The following is a 19,982-nucleotide window of genomic DNA, read 5'->3' as shown; positions in this document are numbered from 1 at the left end:
TTGTGACTACACTTTTCTCTTTATATTATATTTTTATATTTTGTACACTCTCCCTCTTTTCCTTCAGCCAGGGTTTGCTGGGGAATGCCAATGGCCAAGTGGAAATTAGATTGTAGGATACTATGTAAGGAATATTATTACCAGGATGAGCCTCCCTGGAATTTCTTTTTATTGTAATTTAAAACCTAATTGTCATGCCCCAAAGTATGAAGTCTGAGATACTGAGAAAAATGTTTAATGACTTTATTTACTAGGATGTTATTTAATTTCATTATGTCATCATTATTATTTCTTTTTTTTTTTTTTAATTTTTTTTTCAACGTTTATTTATTTTTGGGACAGAGAGAGACAGAGCATGAACAGGGGAGGGTGAGAGAGAGAGGGAGACACAGAATCGGAAACAGGCTCCAGGCTCCGAGCCATCAGCCCAGAGCCTGACGCGGGGCTCGAACTCACGGACCGCGAGATCGTGACCTGGCTGAAGTCGGACGCTTAACCGACTGCGCCACCCAGGCGCCCCCATTATTATTTCTTAATGTAGGGCCAGGGTGGCAGTTTTGGGGCTCGTTCAGGTGGGTGATTGTTGGGACTGTGGTTCGTTCGTATCTGCTTCTGGTTCTTTTTTTTTTTTTTTAAAGAGAGAGAGAGACAGAGCATGAGCAGGGGAGAAGCAGAGAGAGAGGGAGACACAGAATTTGAAGCAGGCTCCAGGCTCTGAGCTGTCTGCACAGAACCGGATGCGGGCCTTGAACTCACGAACTGTGAGATCATGCCCTGAGCTGAAGTCGGATGCTCAACCGACTGAGCCACCCAGGCACCCCTCTGCTTCTGATTCTTGTAACCATTCTCTTCTGATGTTGGCAAAGAGTCATACTAACGGTAGTGATTCCAGGGAGCAGTCCTCTAGGGAAATCAATTTTGCCTTAAACCCCTAAATGGAAAGCTCTCTCGTGTCTCCGAATTTGAGGGCAAAACAATTCTTACCGGTAATAATTTTACCCACATGGATTTTCCTCACGAAGCTGTACATACTAACAGTGGATGTGACAGGGTATTTATTACGAGCTGTAATTATTCAAGAAACAAATTTAGTGAAAATAGCTCTATGGAAGTATTTTTTGTTTGTTTTCCGTTACCTTTTTCTTTTGTTCATTGTTTTCAACAAATACCGTGTGAGGTTTACAGGTGAAAGAAATGCAGATAAGAATAAATTGGAATGATTTCAGTTGCAGATGCCTGCCCCTTAAGAACTAATGCAAGGGGGCAGCCATGTAAATACTAGGTCCAAACTGGCCTTTAAGACCTGTCTATCCGGTCTTCTTTCCTAATCCAAGGAGGATTGGGTTAGGGCCATCTTCCTTGCAGTTCTTTTCACTGAAGCCCTAGGCAGGGGTCCCCCATGCTCCCTGCTCCATTCACCTTCCTCTTCTGCTATGACCCTAAACCCTGCTCAACAATTCTGATCCCACCTTTCTGATAACGGCTGGTGAGAGAAGAGGGAGAAAGAAGGGAGAGGCCCTTCCAGAACCTTTGATAATCTTTCCACTCCTTCCATTTGAGGATTTATAGAGATCAGACCCTCCTCCAAGTCCTCAGTCCTCAGTACATGGTACCTTGGGTTTCTTTGTCTATTAGTTTTCGCCAGAGTTGGGGTGGAGAAGGAGTTGATGAGTGTGAAGGGCTTATGATAAGTGCTCAATAGATGTGTATGTAAAATACTCTCCGATTAAAGCAAAGGGAGTGACACGCCTGCGTGGGGCTTGGGACTGCTTACCTGAGTGTGGACAAAAGTGGCAGGATTATCATTAGAATAAGGAGCAAGGGACTTTGAGGCAGATGAGTAAAATACAGAGGTGTGGAAGAGCATGGCACGGTGGAGGGGGACACAAGTTCAGAGCACAGTCAGACTGCCTGTGTCTACAGCTCACTGCCCTTCAGCAAGCCTGTAAGGTGGGTATAGTGACAACAGCTTGATCACAGGATCCTTTTGAGGCTTAGATGAGAAAATATCCACATAAATCACTTAGCACCAAGACAGTAATGGAGGGAGCAGCCCCTACATATTAGCAATGTGGTCATTACTATTAACGTGGTTGGTGGTGGTCACAAGTGGGGCAAGAAATTGTAGTCAGGCAAGAGCCAGATCAGACCCCAAGGGCCTTGTCGGTGATGTTATGTGATTCTTACCTCTAAAGGGATGGGGACCCTCTGGGAAGGGTGTGATGAGGTTTATGACTTTTAGGAAGACCAGTCTGAGGGCAGTGTGGAGAGTAGATTGTTCTGCGTGGCGATAGGGTTCAAGAGTAGAGGTTGGGAGACCAGTTGGGTAGCTGTATAAAGACATGACAGTTTATGAGGGCCTGAATTAAGGATTGGTATCAGACACGGAGATGAAAATATCAGACATGGAGATGAAAATATAGGTTTAAAATATTTTAAGTGGGAGATCTTGACAATTGATTGTGTGGGAGGTGAAGGAACCAAGGATGACAGGGGGGCATCTGCTCAGGAAACGGTGAGGTTAGTGGTGACTGCATCGTGCAAGAGGGCAGAGGGATGGGAGCAGACAACAAACCAAATTTGGGATATGTTGACCCTAGTGTCCAGAGCACAGGTGAAGATATTTTAAAAAATAGGCAGTTAAAAATAACCTAAAAGTATACCTGATGTATGGGGATTGGAATTTTCAAGTGAAGCAGGTAGGAAAAGAATGAACGTTAAGGGAGAAATTGTCTGTTTCAAAAGACCTGACGAAAATGAAGTGAAGAATTTTTTGTTTCGTTTTGATTTTGAAGGCATGATTATGGAAGTGAATGATGGAGGGGAGTAGAAAACAACATTCCAATTAACATCTAGAAGGTAGAATTTAACACTGACATTGTACAGAAGCTCCTGAAGATAGACCCATCCTGTCATTTTTTTAACTGTTTAACTAGGGTGTAGTGTTTCCTGTGGCTTAGAAAAGCATCTATTAAGAAACGATTAGCATAGTTATTGGTGGGGAGTGGGGGGAGGGCAGGGGCAGGTGGAAAAGTGTAAATACTAGAAATTTTGGGAGAAAAATATGACTTAAGAAGTGATTCTACATGCTCTGGTTCCACATTTTTTTTTTGGTGATACTTTGGGAGCTGGGAGGCACCAGAATTGTTACCAGTACTGATAGGGAAAGAGAAAACTTAGGGTAGAATAAAGGAGGAAAAGAATGAGCCCTTGAGGGTTGGGCTGTTGTTGGATGATTGACCATTCCCTGGGGCTTCCAATGATTTGAGAAAGCTCTGTGTGGTCCCCAAACGCTTCAACAAATTCAGTTAAGCTTACTTTAGCTTAGAAGATAGACATATCATATTTTGTGCTGATAAGGCTGCGTGAGATAATCTGAAACCTTGAGCAGACACTATGCTTAGTCTCCTTTAGACTCTGGTAGCTGTTTCCATGGTTCTATGCCAGGCACAGGAAAGGCACTCAGACATTGAATGGTTGAAATCAAAAGAGTGGCTTTCAGGTTTGAATTGGGAAAGATCTGGAAGCATGGAATAAAGTACTGAATTAAGAGTGTAAAATCCTAGATCCCTAGTTTATGCTTTATTTTAAATCCACTTGTTTCTATGTAGCTGTTTTAATATGACTGTCTCACGAATGAGTGAATGAATGAACGAATAAGTGCATGAATTTGTGAAATGGGGATTAAGAATAGAAATGCCCTAATAACTTGAAATGTTGGGTGTCAAGAATCATAATAAAATCCAAAAATATTTTGATTTTTTTTCCCCAAGTAGAATGAGGGAATAGGAATATATTACACAGTAAAACCCAGCTATTTAACTCTTAGAAATTTAATTGTTGGGAGAATCAAGCCTTATATTTATTTCGAACTGAATGGTAACTCAGTTCTTTTTCCAGGGAAAAATGCATTGCCATCTTTAATGATTCTTAAAAATATGAACCCCAAATCTGCCAGTGGGAGTGCTTTTCCATTAAGTTAGTGCACATGAGGGAGCAACAAGGAAGGGGAAGTAGAGAGGAAGAGGTGGAGAGTGAGTGGGATATTGTATTGCCTACAGAATAAAATGTCTTAAATTCTGCCAAACTGTCAGAGGATGATTTATATGGAGTGAGGGTAAATGCCATTGTAGAAAAAAAGGTTAGTGAAAGTAGAAAGAGCCTTTGATTCAATAACTAATTTTGTAGAAAACAAGGCAGACCTATTGCCCGGAAGGCCAGAGAGTTGACTTTTATGTACTCTTCTTGCGAAAAGGAGTAAATGGCAAGAAATATAAGAGCTATAAGGGATATGGTAAGAAACTGGAGGGATGTCCAATGTCAAGCCATTAGCCCCACCGCCAAACTGCTGGTCGCCACCATAACCTTGAATGGTTTTTCAAAGATGGTACAATTTTCAACATATATATTCACTAGGTTGTGGAACTCTGAAGAATATATACGCTCTAAGCTGGGTTCCATCCTCAGAACAGAGGGATAGTGTGGCACCAGGTGTTTTGGAGGGAGAAATCTAAGAAAACAGCCCCTTGTGGAATGCTGGCACCAAGGCTCCCAATCCCCTCCCTGAGAAACCAGAGGAAGGGAACAAGAGGCTGTTGGGTGAGTCAGCATATTCCTCACATACAGCTGTATTAGTAGGTGTCAGAGATATCTTGTTCAGAGAGGAGGACTTTTTTCCCTTAATACCAAGAGTTACACTTTTGTAAGTATTTTCTATTTTGGAGGAGTCATCCACTTGTAACACCCACCCTTCCCACATACACGCACACCCAAATGAACAAAATCTAATTTTGTTAGGGGAAAAGAAAAGCATCTGATCCACTTGAAAAATGAACCACATTTGGCAGCAAGCATGTGGGATTTATCCAAACTGCTTAGAATTAGATCTGAATCTACGGATTTTGACACTCCGTCCATGTAGAAGCAAAGCCATGTATAAGCCCAGACTGATAAAAAGCTTTAAAGCATTGGAAGTGAGGAATAATAGTATTAAAGCAGAATCACTCTCAACACTCCCAGGGAGTAGAGAAACTGGCACCCTTCTCTAAATATAGGACCAAGCCTGAAGATTCTACAAGCACTTCCAAACTAGGAGTTTGCAGGAACTTGCTGCCACAGGGGAATTGGCAGGGCATCCATCCAAAAGAGAATGCAATTCTGTGGTTGAGCCTGAACGTGGGGAATAGATGAAGCCCTTGGCTCAGGATGGGGGTGAAACCAGGCGCTTTCCAAAGATGATACCTCTCTGAAGACGAAGAAGATGGTTCAGGGTGAGACGAGACCCCAGCCACCTCTTTTGAGTCGTTTGCTGTTATTGTTAGCAGAAGTATCTGGGCAAGCCCCAGTGAGGAGCCTGCAATGAAAGGCGTGTGGACTGGTAGCATGAAAGTCCTGGAAGTCAGGTTAGCCCAGGAGCCAGAAGACCAGGTAGGTACCTCTGTAAGAAACAACTGGCTCAAAAATGTTCATGGTCACAGTCAGAGCCCCTGGAGTGTAATGGCTTGAGTGGGTAAGGCAGAAACAAGAGGTAGAGTGGAGATACACTGAAAGAGTGGATCAGGAGGGGCAATTTCCTATTTCAGGGCCTGCAGGTGGATACAGACCCTTGGAGGAGCTAATTAGCTGGTAACTATGTGGGCACAGAGTAACAACTTCTAGACAAACTCTACAAAAAGTTTGCATGCAAACGTTGACATAAAAAGGAGGCAGGTGTGACTTCTTTAAATACCTTTAAAAATATATTTATTTTTAGCTCCTAGAGAAAATACCAGAAGTGGTTAAATGATTGTACTCACAGTTTAGTTGCTCAAATCCCCAACGACAACATCTAGCTGTTTGGCTTCACCCCTTGGGTACTCTACATTTCCTAGGTAGTGGAGTCAATGACATGGCTTGCTGTTTGGAAATAACTGAATAATTCTGAAGGTTAGAGACATACATATTTTTTGGCACCGTAAGTATACATGTGATCCTGGTGGGAAGAAAGGGAGTTATTTATTCCATTTTCAGCCGTTTAGGGTCTTGGTTGTCTTCAGTTTTGTCTTAATTTAATTTAGCACAACTATTAATTAAAATCGTTTATCACTCCATATAAATGATCTTCAAATGAATAAAATCATTCACATGAGTCAGGCTGCTACTATCAGTACATGTTTCCTGTTACAGTGGCTTATGAGTTTTTTCAAATTAAGTTTCAGAATGGTTGAGGTTAGAGGGGGAGATATATTCTCCCAGAAAATACTCTACTCGTTTTATTTCAGATTATCAGTATAAATGAGTAGTGGTGGGAAATCATCTGAGCTTGTGAGCCTTAGATGGCGGCCCATTTTGTATTGATTCCAGTTAATGCAAATAGATGAGGTGTGTTCTCATTGTAGTGAGAGCCATATGATTAAAGGTTGTGTAAAAGGTCAAAACTCAAGTTACTTGCCAGGTATTAAATTTCTCCAAGGGAAATGATAGCAGCTACAATATTATTAAGTTTAACATGTGACAAACAAGCATTGCTCTAGCGCAGAGGTCAGAAAAATACAGCCCTCAGGTCAAATCTGGCCCACCGCCTATTTTTGTAAATAAAGTTTTATTGGAACACAACCACTCATTTGTTTACATATCGTCTGTGGCTGCTTCCCTTTTTGAGTTGTTGAGAGAGAGATTGTCTTGAAGGGCCTAAAGTATGTGCTTTCTGGCACTTCACAGAAAAAGTCTCACAAAGATCTGCTCTACTGTTTACATGTCTTAAGACCTCGAGGGGGATATACTTTGCTCCTTATGAAGAAACTGAGGTGCAGAGAATTTATGCAACCTGCTCAAAAGTCACACAGTCAGTGGAAGAGTTGGGGTTCCAGCCCTCTCACGCTGCCTCCAGAGCCTGCACTTCTCACTGCTGTAGGGGCTGACAGAGAGATTTGTTCTGTCTTTAAATTTTCTCCTTCCCTCTTGCTTGCTCTAAAATCCTACTCTAGGTTTCTTTGAATAATTTTACTTCCTTGCTCAATTTACAAATGGGATGGGGAATTAAGAATCAATTTCCACCCTTTTTATAGAGCCCGGAGGTCCCAGACCAGGTGCATCAAGTCATAACTCTGTTTATGTTATAAGGGAATCAGTTGTATGGGGGTGTGTTGAGGTGATAACCTTTGAAGATAAAGTAAACATTATTTAATACACAGGAAGCTAAGCTGAAAAGAATGCATGCTCTTTATATGAAAAGAGGTCATGGTCCGGTGGAAAAACAGATGAGTGAAGGATGATTGCGATACCTTGTGGAGAGTGCTATGAGAGAGGGAGCACAGGGAGCTCTATGAGCATAGGAGGGCTCTCCTAAGCCACACTGGTGTGGGAAGGGATGAGACCTGTCCTGGAAGAGGAAATTTCCCATAGGAGTTGGTCAGAAGAAATTGCTGGAAGGGTCTTCAAAACCAGAGAGCTTTGTGAGGAAAAGGACACTCTATGCAAAGGCATGATATATTACAGAGGCTCTAAGAAGTTGTATAGAGACAGGGAAGGGGTTGTAAATTCGTGAAGGTCCTTGAAGATCATGATCTCAGGGTCAACAGCTTCTTTTGTTTCCAGTTGACTGTGGGAAAATCTTTAAGCGTTTTTAGTACATGAGGATTGTTTTCAGAGTTCCATTTTGGACCACAAAACACAAAACACAGCAGTTGGGACACCTGTATTGAGTTGCCTTGGAGGCTTGTGTAAATGTAAATCACCTGGCCCTACTCATACCTCCCACATCTGACTCTCTATGGAGCGGTACCCATTTAAATCTCTGGGATATTGAAATCTAATGATGTTTTTATATACTTCACAGCTTGAGGAGCATTGAAGAATGGTTTTAAGAAGGCGTAGGGGGAAAATTAATCTAGGTGAGGACTGAAGAGGGTCTGAAAAGTTGTACCTGGGTTACAGAGGGAGAGATGGATTTTAGAAGTATTTTGGAATTAAAGATTGACAAGAGTTGGTAATTAATTGCATGTGGATAATGGATAGCAAAGGAAAAGGAAATGTCCTTTCTGATTAAAAAAAAATTCTGGCTTAAGTAATTGCAATGAGATAGAGAATATTTTTCTCCCACCTACAATTGTCCCTCCTTCTGCCTTCTCTCCCAAGTCAACTCAGATATTTGCTCAGTAGCTTCCCTATCTTTCACTCATTTCAGAAAATGAGCCAGGAAGTCTAGAAATGAGCACTCAGGTTAGTTTCCCTAAAACAGAGAAAACTATGTCCAGAGTAGTTAGTTGGAATGTGTAATTATTGGAAAGGAGATCCTGATATATAATATGTTACATTTTTTGAGCTTGTCATGCCACTGTGAAGGATGTGAAACCTGGCAGGAAGAGCAGTTTAGTTAAATTAAGGAGTCTCGTCTGTGGGCGGATTGGCCACGAGAGAACTGGGGAAGACTTGCTTATGAACCAACATCATACTGGTTTTTTTCTCTCTCTGAGAAACTGTTATTTGATTGACGGTTTTTATCATCCCACACTGCTGTTGATCAGATACTCTAAATGAAATCCTCCAACTTCACAAATCTACAAGCTGATCTGCCATAGATAATCCAGAAGTGGATTATCCTCCCATGTATGTGAAGGAGACACTTTCTAGGATTTAGTTTGCTTTGGCTGTCCTAAATAGCACAAGAGAATAGCACAAATCCCTGTCATGTTTCCAGCAAAACCCCCAAGCAACAGGCTTATTGGAAAGAACTTGGTTAAGGGAGTTTCCAGAACTGGGTTCTGCCTCCAGTTAGTTGTGTGACTTTGTTCCAGCCCATGACTCGGTAGTGATGTTGAAAAACATATGAACTCAACCTTCAAGGAGCTCATTGTCTAATAGGGAAAGCAGCATCAGAGGATGGGTACACCGTCTGGCTTCAAGGAGGAAGTAAAAACTTAGAGGGTGGGTTAGGTGTTCAGGCCCAGGAGGAGATGGAGGGGCTGGTCCCTGCAGAGGCATGCCTGAAGGATAGAGAACAGTTTGTATCAGTTGGATCAAAGGGTGTGTAGGAGAAAATTAGGCTGTGCAGATGAGTAGGGAGCACATCCTAGAGGACCTTCTGGGTTAGTCTTAGAGGTTTTGCATTTTATTCTAGGTGATGTGTAGGAGTAGAACACAAGGAAATGAGTTGGGAGACTATGGAGGTGGATGGATAAGAAAAAGGGCCCGAACTAAAATAGAATATCCAGGAAGGGAACAGGATGATATGCATCCAGAAAGCTCGAATCTCCAGCACTAATTGCATCTGGGAAGAAGGAAAGGAATCCACTGAGAAGCCGTCCGCAATGACAATGTCCATCCCAATCCCTGTCCTAGTGTGTACGTGTGTTGGGGCGTGGTGGGTATGATTAGGATCTGAATTTAGTTTTGGAATCTCTCCACTTACCAGTGGTATGCTTCTCCTTGAAACTCAATTTTTCTTCTCTACAAGAGGAATGGCACACCTTTTGGAAATGAAGAGTGCATCTAAAGTGCTCCCATATGGTCTGGCACATACAGGGAAGTTAGCTGGCAAGTGTTAGTTCTCCGGACTCCCAACCCCACCCCATGTACCTTGTCAGGAGAAAGTAATTAATAAGGAATATCCAAATAACGATGCACACTATGAATATTGAAGTAAAATATGTTAGTTGAATTATCCCAATCTATGGCAGAGTTACCAACTACAGGGTGCTGGAAACCCGCACTTCCACCATCCTCTGATGCCCATGTCAGTCTAGTGTGTAAGGGACTCCTTTCCTTTGGGACAGGAGCTTGTGAAAGCTGGTCTGGATACAGTGAGGGTTAAAGGAGGTCCGTCTGAGTCTCCATCTGGGGCAGCTTCACTCCACATCTGTAATTTGCCTTGTTCTCTTACAGATGAGGTGCCGGGCAGAGGTGAGCGTGGACTGGCGAGAAAAGTATTTTTATAACCGAAAAAAGCAGTGCAAAGGGTCTTCTACTGATTGGCAGCGTCACCTGATTAGGGAGGCAGGGTTTGTTCCTGATGCCTTAATCACAGTATCTGCTCACCTCTCTGGGGTTTCGGACCAACCCCATTTTCAGTGAAAGTAGTGTGGGCTTCCTATGCTCGTAATGTGCCCACTCATTATAGTTTCTGTGTAGATTATTGTCCTGTCCTAGCTGTAGTTTCCCAGATGTGGACCCCACGCAGGCAGAAGCGGTCTGATTCTTACAACTGAATTACTTCATCTTCTTTTTCTTCCTGCTTAAGCATCTTGAGAATGCCCCTTATCAGGACTCTTTGGAGAATAAGAAATGAAACCAGGGTAACCCGAATCAATGTGTCTTTTGTAAAGAGGAAAATAGAGACCCATTATACTTATAAGCCAATGGAATAGCTTTTGTTTTCCTTACTTTTCTCTCTCTCTCTCTCTCTTGGATTATACAACAGAAACAAAATAAGAAGAGGCTACCTTAATTTCAAAGGTAACGCTTAGGTGAGGAGGAAAGTCATTATGCTGGACCAAAGGGAGAGTGGAAACAGGAAATTTGGAGGATGAAACAAATTTACGCACCTTATAAATTTTGAGTGGACTGGAAACACAGAAGAAATGAATAAAAAGGCCTGCCAGGAGACCGTGAAGTGGTCTAGTTGGGAAATGACTAATGCGTGAACACAAATCTTGGTGACAGATGCGTCAGGTATCTGTGAACTTTCTAAAGGTTAAATGAACAATAATAGGATTTTGTCAATGCCCCAAAGTGAGTTTAAACCATTAACTACATGATGCAAATATGTGAGCACCTTTAATTGGGCATGACTAAAAATAATGAGATAATGTTTAAAATAACGACATCTAGAACAAAAGAGTGATTAGGGAAAATTTGTCTAAAAAGCCAAAAAGTGATCATTGCTTGGTGGTTTCATTGTTGTCAGTAGACATATTTCTCTTAATATAATAAATTGGGCCCTGTGGCAAGTGAAATAAGTTCCAGACCAACTATAAGTCCCTTGGGATTCCCTGGCAGCTAGAAACCTTGGCATTCCCGAAATACAGTTTTCGCTAAAATGAAAGATGCTCGTGAGTCTTCAAGTCAAACCTACTAATTATTACACCGGGCCAATTGAGAGTTTGATATATTCAAAGCTCTGTCATCCAGGGACTGATTCTGGTTTTCCTCCTGCCAAGAAGTTGGTTGATTTTGACTATAGTAGCACATCTAGTAGGCATGTATGAATAACAATTCAGCTAGCTGGATTCTCCATGACTACTGACACCACAGGGGACCTCTTCACGTTCTTTCAGGTACATGAAGAGTTTCATTTCCAAGTAAGCAAGAGAAACAAATAACTTACCTTTGCTTGAGTGGGTCTGTGAACCTCAGGAGATTAGCCATTCCTTTTAGACTCTGTGTGTGTGTGTGCGTGTGTGTGCGTGTGTGTGTGTGTGTGTGTGTACATAGTTTTCTGGTTTGCTTAATATCTTTACAAAAACTTAACAGAACTTTCCATAAATAGATAAAAGAGAAAGAAAAGTATAATGAACGATGTATCCATCTTCCAGTTTCAACAATGATCGATACGTGGCTTGTTTTGTGTCATGTATACCCTTATCTACCTTCTTCCCTCGCCTCCAAAGCAAATAACATCCTGGGATGTCACCACAATTTTATGAGTATCTGATTTGTGAGAACAAAATTTCCCAAAGTATGATCCACAAAAACCCTGTCCTACAAATATACTGCAAAAATAAAGGGTGCTTGCTAATCTTCAAATACTTTGGGAAAATGCTAGACACGTTGTCTCCTTTTTGAATGGCTACCCTGTATGTTAGCACATTAATGGCTCTGAGATGAGAAGTCTACATGTTAGAACTCATTTAAACCAGTATCTTCCAAATTTGATTGAGTCTAGAACTCTTTATTTCCAGCAGATCCTATTTACATCATATGAAAGAAACATTAAGAGATAATATTTACAACATTTACTAGGCACTTGCTATGTGCCAAGTTTTCTGTAAAATATTTTTATATGCATTTCCTTATTTCATCCTTATAATAATCCTTTGAGATGAGATTTACCATAATATATTACAGGGTAATATATTACCCCATTTTCAGATGAAGAAATTGAAGCTCAGATATATGAAACAACTTGACAATGGTTACACAGTAGGGAAGAGACTGGGGCAGGATTTACTCCCATATCTGTGCAGCTCCTGGAATCCTTGTGCTATATACACATTTGGAGAGGAGGTGTTAGTTACAACTGATGATGGGGACATCCTCTAGTGGCATTGATAGACCGACTCTTCTTTTCTTTTCACTTGTAGTGACAAGGGAAGCAAAGGTACAGCAAAACATATTTGGTCAGAATCAGTAGGCTAAGGATTTTGTTTAATAATTTGTATTTCCATTGTGCTTTGTACATTTTAGATTATTCACAAATCTATTGTCCTAGAACTTCCCAATGCCTTGAAAAAAAAAGAAGTATCAGTGTTACTCCTATTCAGCCAACAAAGTATAGAGAAGGTCCCCGTCTTGCCCAAGGTTGCAGATTCATTACAGACTTGGAATTAGAACCTAGATATTATGTCCAGGGCATTTTGTTTTGACTGCACTGTGAATATTGCATTGTCAAATAGGGTATGACCCTGACTTCTGGCTTGTTTTAGTTTATGTAAACCGGAGAGGCAAAGGAAAGGGGTGCGAGGGAAACCACCTTAATCAAGAATTACTTGATGGAGGAGAGTCTACTCGTGATAATGCACTTTTCAAAATATCCTACAGGCAAGGTCTGGTGCTTACCTCGGTGTCTAGATCACGATTTTCATGTTTTAGGGTAGGAAAGGAGGAATCTACAAATTTAGTTTTCTTAGGATAACTTATGACTATCACGTTCCAGGGAGAACTCTGCCAGTGCTCTTGGTGATTTTCTTACTCCCCCCACCCCAGCCTGGGTTGGAAGCTCTGGTCCAGGTCTCCTTAGTGATGGGAGGGGCTCTGTGGAGCCACTTAGTGGTTCCTTAGCAGAGGTGACCATGATGTAGCTGAGAAGAGTAGCTATTTTTCATCTATCTCACTTTGCTTGCCAAGGTCAAAGTATTGCCTTCTAGAGTACATGTTTGGTATATTCTCCCCTGAGTACAAAATCATGCAGGGAAATTGGAAGATTATGCAATTGTTTTCAAATGTATCATGGGGAATAGGACAGTTGGGTAATAGCTACACAAAATTAAGCACCAACATGATTTGAGCTTTACCGAGATAAATGAAAACACCTCTGATTATCTGGACAGTTATTTTGGCTAAGACAGACTTGCATGGGAGATAGGGAGCGTTTGGATGGGTGACTGCTAATACTGAACATTATCACTTCATTAAAGTAGGTCGAGAGAAGCAAATGTGATAGGTTTTTCTCACATGCTATAATTACCAAGGGCAATTCAGTATGTTTTAGTCTGGTCTATATCTAGCCCATGAAATTATATAACAAACAATCACTCATTGTAGGTGATTAAAATACATGTCTCTGGACAGATTAAAAGGGGATAGATAGAGTAAAGCGCCATGATCTCATTACCTACTATACTCCCTCTCACAATTAAGGAAGGTGTAAATTTAAAACTTATTAAAATATGGAGACACCATGATATAACAAAAAGAGCATTGGTCCCTGGATTAGACAACCAGCGTTAAAGAATCTATTCCTATACTTTGACAATGTGGCCTTGGGAAAATCACTTAATTTGTTTGAGCCTTGGTTGCTTATTTGAAAATAAGATAATAATAAACCCTTAACATGTTTTACTGGGGATCAAATAATATGATATATGGACCTACAAATTCCTAAACAAAGTGTTAATAATAATGCTCAAAAAATGGAGTAGTAAAGCCAGAACAGAAAGGCCCCAGAAAATGCCAACAAAGTCCCCTGTATAAAGTGGTGTATCTGGGGGTGTGCAAGCTTGAGACCCACTCTTCTGAAACAGGAGTGCCTTAGGCTGCCTCTAGTTTCATTGATGAGATGAAGGTCAGTCAGTCCAAGAGCAATTAGCCGAGAATAACAGAAGAGCCCATCACATAGTATCAACGTAAGTGATGCAGTTAAATACTGACTTTGGGATCTGTGATACTAGGAAGAAAGAAAGGTGCTTTTTTCCTGGCCTGGCCACCTGGTTCTTGGTTCCAATATTACATATTACAATATGTAATAGTAGTCAGTGGTTGTTGTAATGTGAGAGTGTAAATCTTATTTATTTTCTGGTTGGTTTAATTAGGTTGTGATAATCCAGAATGAAAACTCTCCATTCTGTGCTCCTAAGGAGTTCCTGCTGACAACAAACTTTCAAATCAATGCACTCAGTGGCCCTAGAGGTCAGCTGACCACCCATGTTTCACTCCTGAAGGTATTGAAACTCAGACAGCCCCAAAGCTTTCCCTAAAGACACAGAAAGCTAGTGATAGAGCTAGAGAAACCTTTGTGAATTGGGGCTCTTCTCCCTGTTTTGCCTAGTGGAAGTCAAATGTGTGTTTTGGAAAATATCCCAAGCATGGTTGTTACTTTACAAAAATAATATCGTTAAGGAAAAGAGACCTTAAAACATAGCAAGTGTGTGTACAAGTGTCTGGGATGTGCTGAGGGTAACTTTCAGAGGGATTTGTGGAGATCTGGCCAAAGAAATGAGAAGTTCTGCTGTAACTGTATCCTAAATAAGATGGTAGTGTATATCATCTTTCCAAATTAGAATGAAGTGATGTCTCCTTGGAAGGCCCAGGGGGCACATGCGGTTAGAAGTGGGAGAATGGGTCTTATAATCTGGTGAGGAGGTGAAAAGAGTGGGTCAGCTGGCACGATGGGGAATTTCATCTTAGGTTAGGATGGAGGGCGGTTGAGGAGGCCTTTCTATTGCCAGTAGCTGTCATTGGTTGTCATCACGCTTTTGGGGTGAATTTGTCATTTGAGACTCTCCATGCTGAAGCCCCAAAGGAAAGATTTCCAGCTATTTTTCAGAGCTAGCCTGTGTAGATTAAAAATATTCTGAGTAGCAAGTTGAATTGTTTGGGGGAAAATTATTTCCTGTGTAACTAAGTTTGTCTCTTACTTTATTAATATTAAGGTGAGAGAAATGTAGACAGATTTAAGTTCATCCTAAAGACTACAAAAATACAAAGACTAATTTTTAAAGTTTTTTTATTCGAGTTTTTGAAACTAAAATAGTAATACAATCTCCCTGCAACAATTCGAACATTATTGTACAAAGACGTATAAAAGCAAAGATGATTGATAACCTTTCCTCCAATGCTATTTCAGTGATGACAGTGTGATATGCATCCTTGTTCACACGTATGGGAAAAAAATTAAAATAGGCAAAGTCTTAGATAAAACCAGAGAATCCCAAAGTGCTGGAGACTTTTCAGCAAGATCAAAGCCAACCAGAATTACCTTCTATGGATTAAATCTTACTATAGAAAGACCTAGACTGAAGGCTTTGGGGCTAGGGTCAGGCAGAGGTCACAAAAGGGTCCCCAGAGAAGCAGACCTAGAGGAATTTAGTTCTAGAAAATTAGCTCTGAGCAGAATCCTAGATGCTAGACAATTGGACTTCTCTTAATCCTTATTTTCTTAACCAACTATAGTTTTCTTAATCAAGCTTCACAGAAGGCAATCAGTGACTGTCATGTATCCTTAGGACAGCTCTTATCACCGACATGTATTTAATATGACTTTTTTGTGGCTATGGTTATATGGAGCAAACATTCAAAAATCAAGCTGAGGAGACATGGGCCTGATTTTCAGAGCACAGGAAGAGAAATCTTGGACCAACTGACAGATGAACAAATAAAAAATTAACAGAATGAACCAAGGACTTAATAGTGGTATGTGTGGAATGCTTAGGGAGAAGGATCTGGTGCAGGTGTATTTTTGGACAAGATGGGCCTGGAGAGGAATAGCTGCCTCAATTCCAGACGTGCAGTTGCCTCTGCCTAGTGAATTTGACATAGGGAAGTGCTGGAAGGAAAATTAATTTCTCAGGCAGAGATAAATTTCAATCTGAATCCAATGGAGCGTAATCCCACTATGCCCGAGTTATCTCTTTGGGGATTTTGATTTACAATGTGCTACCCAAATTGTAAGATCACAAATACCATTAAAATACAAAAAGCTACAAAATGGGAGAACTTGAGGAAATAACCCTTCTTTCTTCCAACCCTTCTTCCTTCCTTCCTTCTTTCCTTCCTTCCTTCCTTCCTTCCTTCCTTCCTTCCTTCCTTCCTTCTTTCCTTCCTCCCTATCCATCTATCATCTCCTATCTATTCATCAATCTATTCATCTATTTATATAATCCTATGTATGTATGTATGTGTGTATATACATATTTATATACATATATGTACACCTGCATCCAATAAGACCATATCTTACCCAAAAATTTTTGTAAAGAGATTGTGGTAATAATTGCATTATTTCTGAATTTCTTTGAAATGGGAAAATTGCATATTTCTTACTCTTGTGACAATTGGTTTTATTTACAGGAAGCTTAGCAGTCATTTCTTAGCTTAGAACTTTTACACATTTCTTAGTGGGATACAATATGATAGGCTATTCTGGCTATAAATTCAACTGGGTTCAGACACTACTCTTGGAGATTTCTCTTTCCTGTAGGGTTTTCATCCTCAGGATCTATCTAAAGTACCTAAGGCAAGCATTAAATGTGCTGCTTTGTAAAAAATCAAACAACTCTCCCTCTTTACCCTAGTGTTAATTGCTGATATGTGTGTAAATAAATAGATAAATGAGAGTCTGGCCTCAGAAAGTATGGCTCTAGGACTGTGGTGTCCATATTGTTCTGCCTGCTGTGAAAATACATGAAAAGATGTTGAATAGATGATAAAGATGATAAAGTCAATGGATACGATGCACCTCAAGAATGTTGTGGTTCTCTGTTTAGAGCAGGTACAGATTTACTAGTGGAGGGAGTCATGGTAATAATAGTGACTGTGACAAGAATTGGAAGCTATATTCTGAGGCCAAGTAGCTCTACACCTGTCCATTAGAGCTTCAGAAAAAATATCAAATTCTAATACGTTTTCTTAAATTCTAAAAAAATAGTGTGTTATTCGCATTTATTTTTAAGCTTGAGATACTACATGGCCAATGCCAGCTGAAGCGTTGTTACCGAAGTTTAATTATCAGTATGTACTGTATATGGTTAAGCACTCACTCTTCAATATGCAGAGAAGACTGAGAAATAATAACCCGGGATGGAAAGGACATTCTAAGCAATGGGAAGGCAAGGGGTAACTTAAGCTTTTCATTCATTGTGACAGCAGTTGAGCTTCTTGATGCATTTATTATTGTAAAAACGTCCTTGAAACCAATTATTTCCTCCTTTAGATGGTTAGAATTCTGAATAGTACCTGGAAAACTTCTAGAAGCATCATGTGTCAAGTCAACTTGTAAAAGCATTTGTAAGTCCTCTGTGTGAGAATATTCAGAAGATGTTTTAGTTTCTCATTCATTATCTCTAACCCAGTTGTGTGTTGAACCGAAGGGCACATTTGGCTCCTGCACTGGGAAAAAATGGATTAGTTCTTCCCACCTCTGTCAGGTTCTCTTTATCCACACCTTTAAAATAATTTCTCTCTCTTTTCTTTTTAAGCCACAACTGTGTTAGTCAAGTGCATTTTTTTTCCAATAAAGAAAATATACTGCACTGACACTCTGAATCATTTTGGTTTTGTTGGTATTGTTTATTTTAAATCTAAAGATTCAGCAGCACAGTGGGTAATAAATGAGAGGTGTTGACAGAACTAAAATAAAGGTACCTTACATTAAAGGGACCAGCTGAATTGCACTATTCAGTAACTCTCTCTTTGCCCATTATGATGATTTGTGTGGACTTTTGTAAAGCTACAAAATTTAAGTAACAATGTTCACTGGTTGGGAATTTTTCTAAACATTTGGTAGCCCTGGGAGTTATCTAAGGAACTTAGAATATCTCTGGGAGTTATAGCATTGATTTCCTCACCTAAACAAAAGCAGATCCCCCAAGGTCACTCTCTAAAAATTGGAACAACCAATAAATATTTTATTGTAAACTCTCTGCCTTCATTTTGGGAGGCAGCGTTGTCTAGTTTTAGAAAAGCTGATTCTCTCACTGACTAGAAGTAGAGTGGTCATTGCATATGGCACCAGGGGTCCCTGAAATTTAGAAAGACATATTATCCAATAAACCCAATACTACACAAATATCTCAATCCTATATTAAGGCCTTTTGAGAGGGAAACAGAAAACATGGGAGAGAGTATTGAAGAAAAGGAAAAAAAAAGATGCATGAGAGAAAGAGAGCGAGCCAGTGTGTGTGTGTGTGTGTGTGTGTGTGTGTGTGTGTGTCTAAGGGAGATAAAGAGACATGTGCACAGATAAGAGGGATTAACACAGATATAAATCAGCTCATATGTAGTGGAAGCCACATTTTAAAACCTTTGAAAGTATTGCTGCTACGTTTTATTGAAACAAAGACTATGTTATGACATAGTAATTACATGTATGAATAAATAAGCCCAACCAAAGCAAAAATTCCAAACAAGCCATCCTCAGTCCAGTAGTCTAACATAAGACAAATTTATTTCATGTCATAACTCAGTATCAATGGGCAGAAGAGACTGTCCATGCAGTTGTTCAGAGTCAGGCTCATTCCACGTGGTGATATCTCCATCTTCAACAACAGTCTCCAAGGTCATTGCAAAAGGAGGGAGTGAGAATGGAAACTCAGGAGGTGAGATGTTACGGCTCATGCCCAGGAATGTTATGCATCACTTCCACCCATTTTCCACTGGCTGGGATGGAGCTGTATGGACTCAGTGGTGTCTGAGGGCCCCTCCCTACCCAATCCAGGGCACAGGGCAGTTTCCTCTCCCAAATGGACTTTGGGTTTCATTCCTAAAAATCCTTATAAGCTAGGGAACTATAGTGCGCTCCTTTCTCTGAAAGGAGGAAATTGTCTCAGTTCCAGGACTAGGTGGTCATTCGTCACAGATTCTAGAGCAAAGGTCTCTATTGTGTGTACACGTGTGTGTGTGTGTGAGAGAGAGGGGAGTTTTGTGGGGAGGATGTATGTATTTTAAAAAATGTCACCAACACATTTTCTGATACACTGTTCTAACACTGCCTGGTTTATGCATTTTGAAAGATGCACTTCTGGGGTGCATCTAATGTCTATTATTCACCTACAAGGTGTCAATCCAACACACACACACACACACACACACACACACACACACTACACACAAAACAGTTTGAAGTATTGCCCCAGACTAAGGAGATTGCTAAACATGACTACATAATGAAAACTTAAGGCAAGATGAAAATTTGTTAGAAGATTGTATTTGGTTTCTCTTGCAGCTGTAACTAATTACCACAAACTCAGCACCTCCAAACAACACAAAGTTTTGTTGTCTTAGAATTCCAGAGGTCGACAGTCTGAAATGGATGTCACCAGGCTAAAATCACAGTGTCACATAAGTTGCGTCCCTTTCTACAGGCTAGGAGACAATCCGCTTTCTTGCCTTTTCCAGCTTCTAGTGCTGACCACAGTCCTTGGCTCTCAGACCTTGTCTTCCATCTTCAAAACCAGCAGTCAGTGGTTGAATATTTCTCATGATGCCATCTCTCTCTTTCTGACCTTCTTGTCTCCCTCTTCCCTATTTAATCCCCATGTGATTATATTGGGCCATGTGGATAATCCAGGATAATTTCCTTGAGGTCAGCTGATTCACAAGCTTAATTCCATCTGTAATGTTAATTCCCCCTTGCCATGTAACATAACATATGCATAGATTCCAGAGATTAACACATGGACATCTTAAGGGGTCATTATTCTGCCTATCACAAACACCAAGAGATGGGGAGTGAAAACTGGCAGGAGATAGCATTTTAAGTTAAGTATTAGATAATGAAGTTATATAGTCCATTCACACATTTATTTATGTAGGAAATGTATCTTGTGTTCCTGCTCTGCATTTGGGATTGA

Source organism: Lynx rufus, unplaced genomic scaffold, assembly GCF_022079265.1.
Source record: "Lynx rufus isolate CCGP_SWC_20201006 ecotype Redwood Valley unplaced genomic scaffold, mLynRuf1.p SCAF_6, whole genome shotgun sequence".
NCBI lineage: Eukaryota > Metazoa > Chordata > Mammalia > Carnivora > Felidae > Lynx > Lynx rufus.
This window is presented reverse-complemented; position numbering follows the sequence as displayed.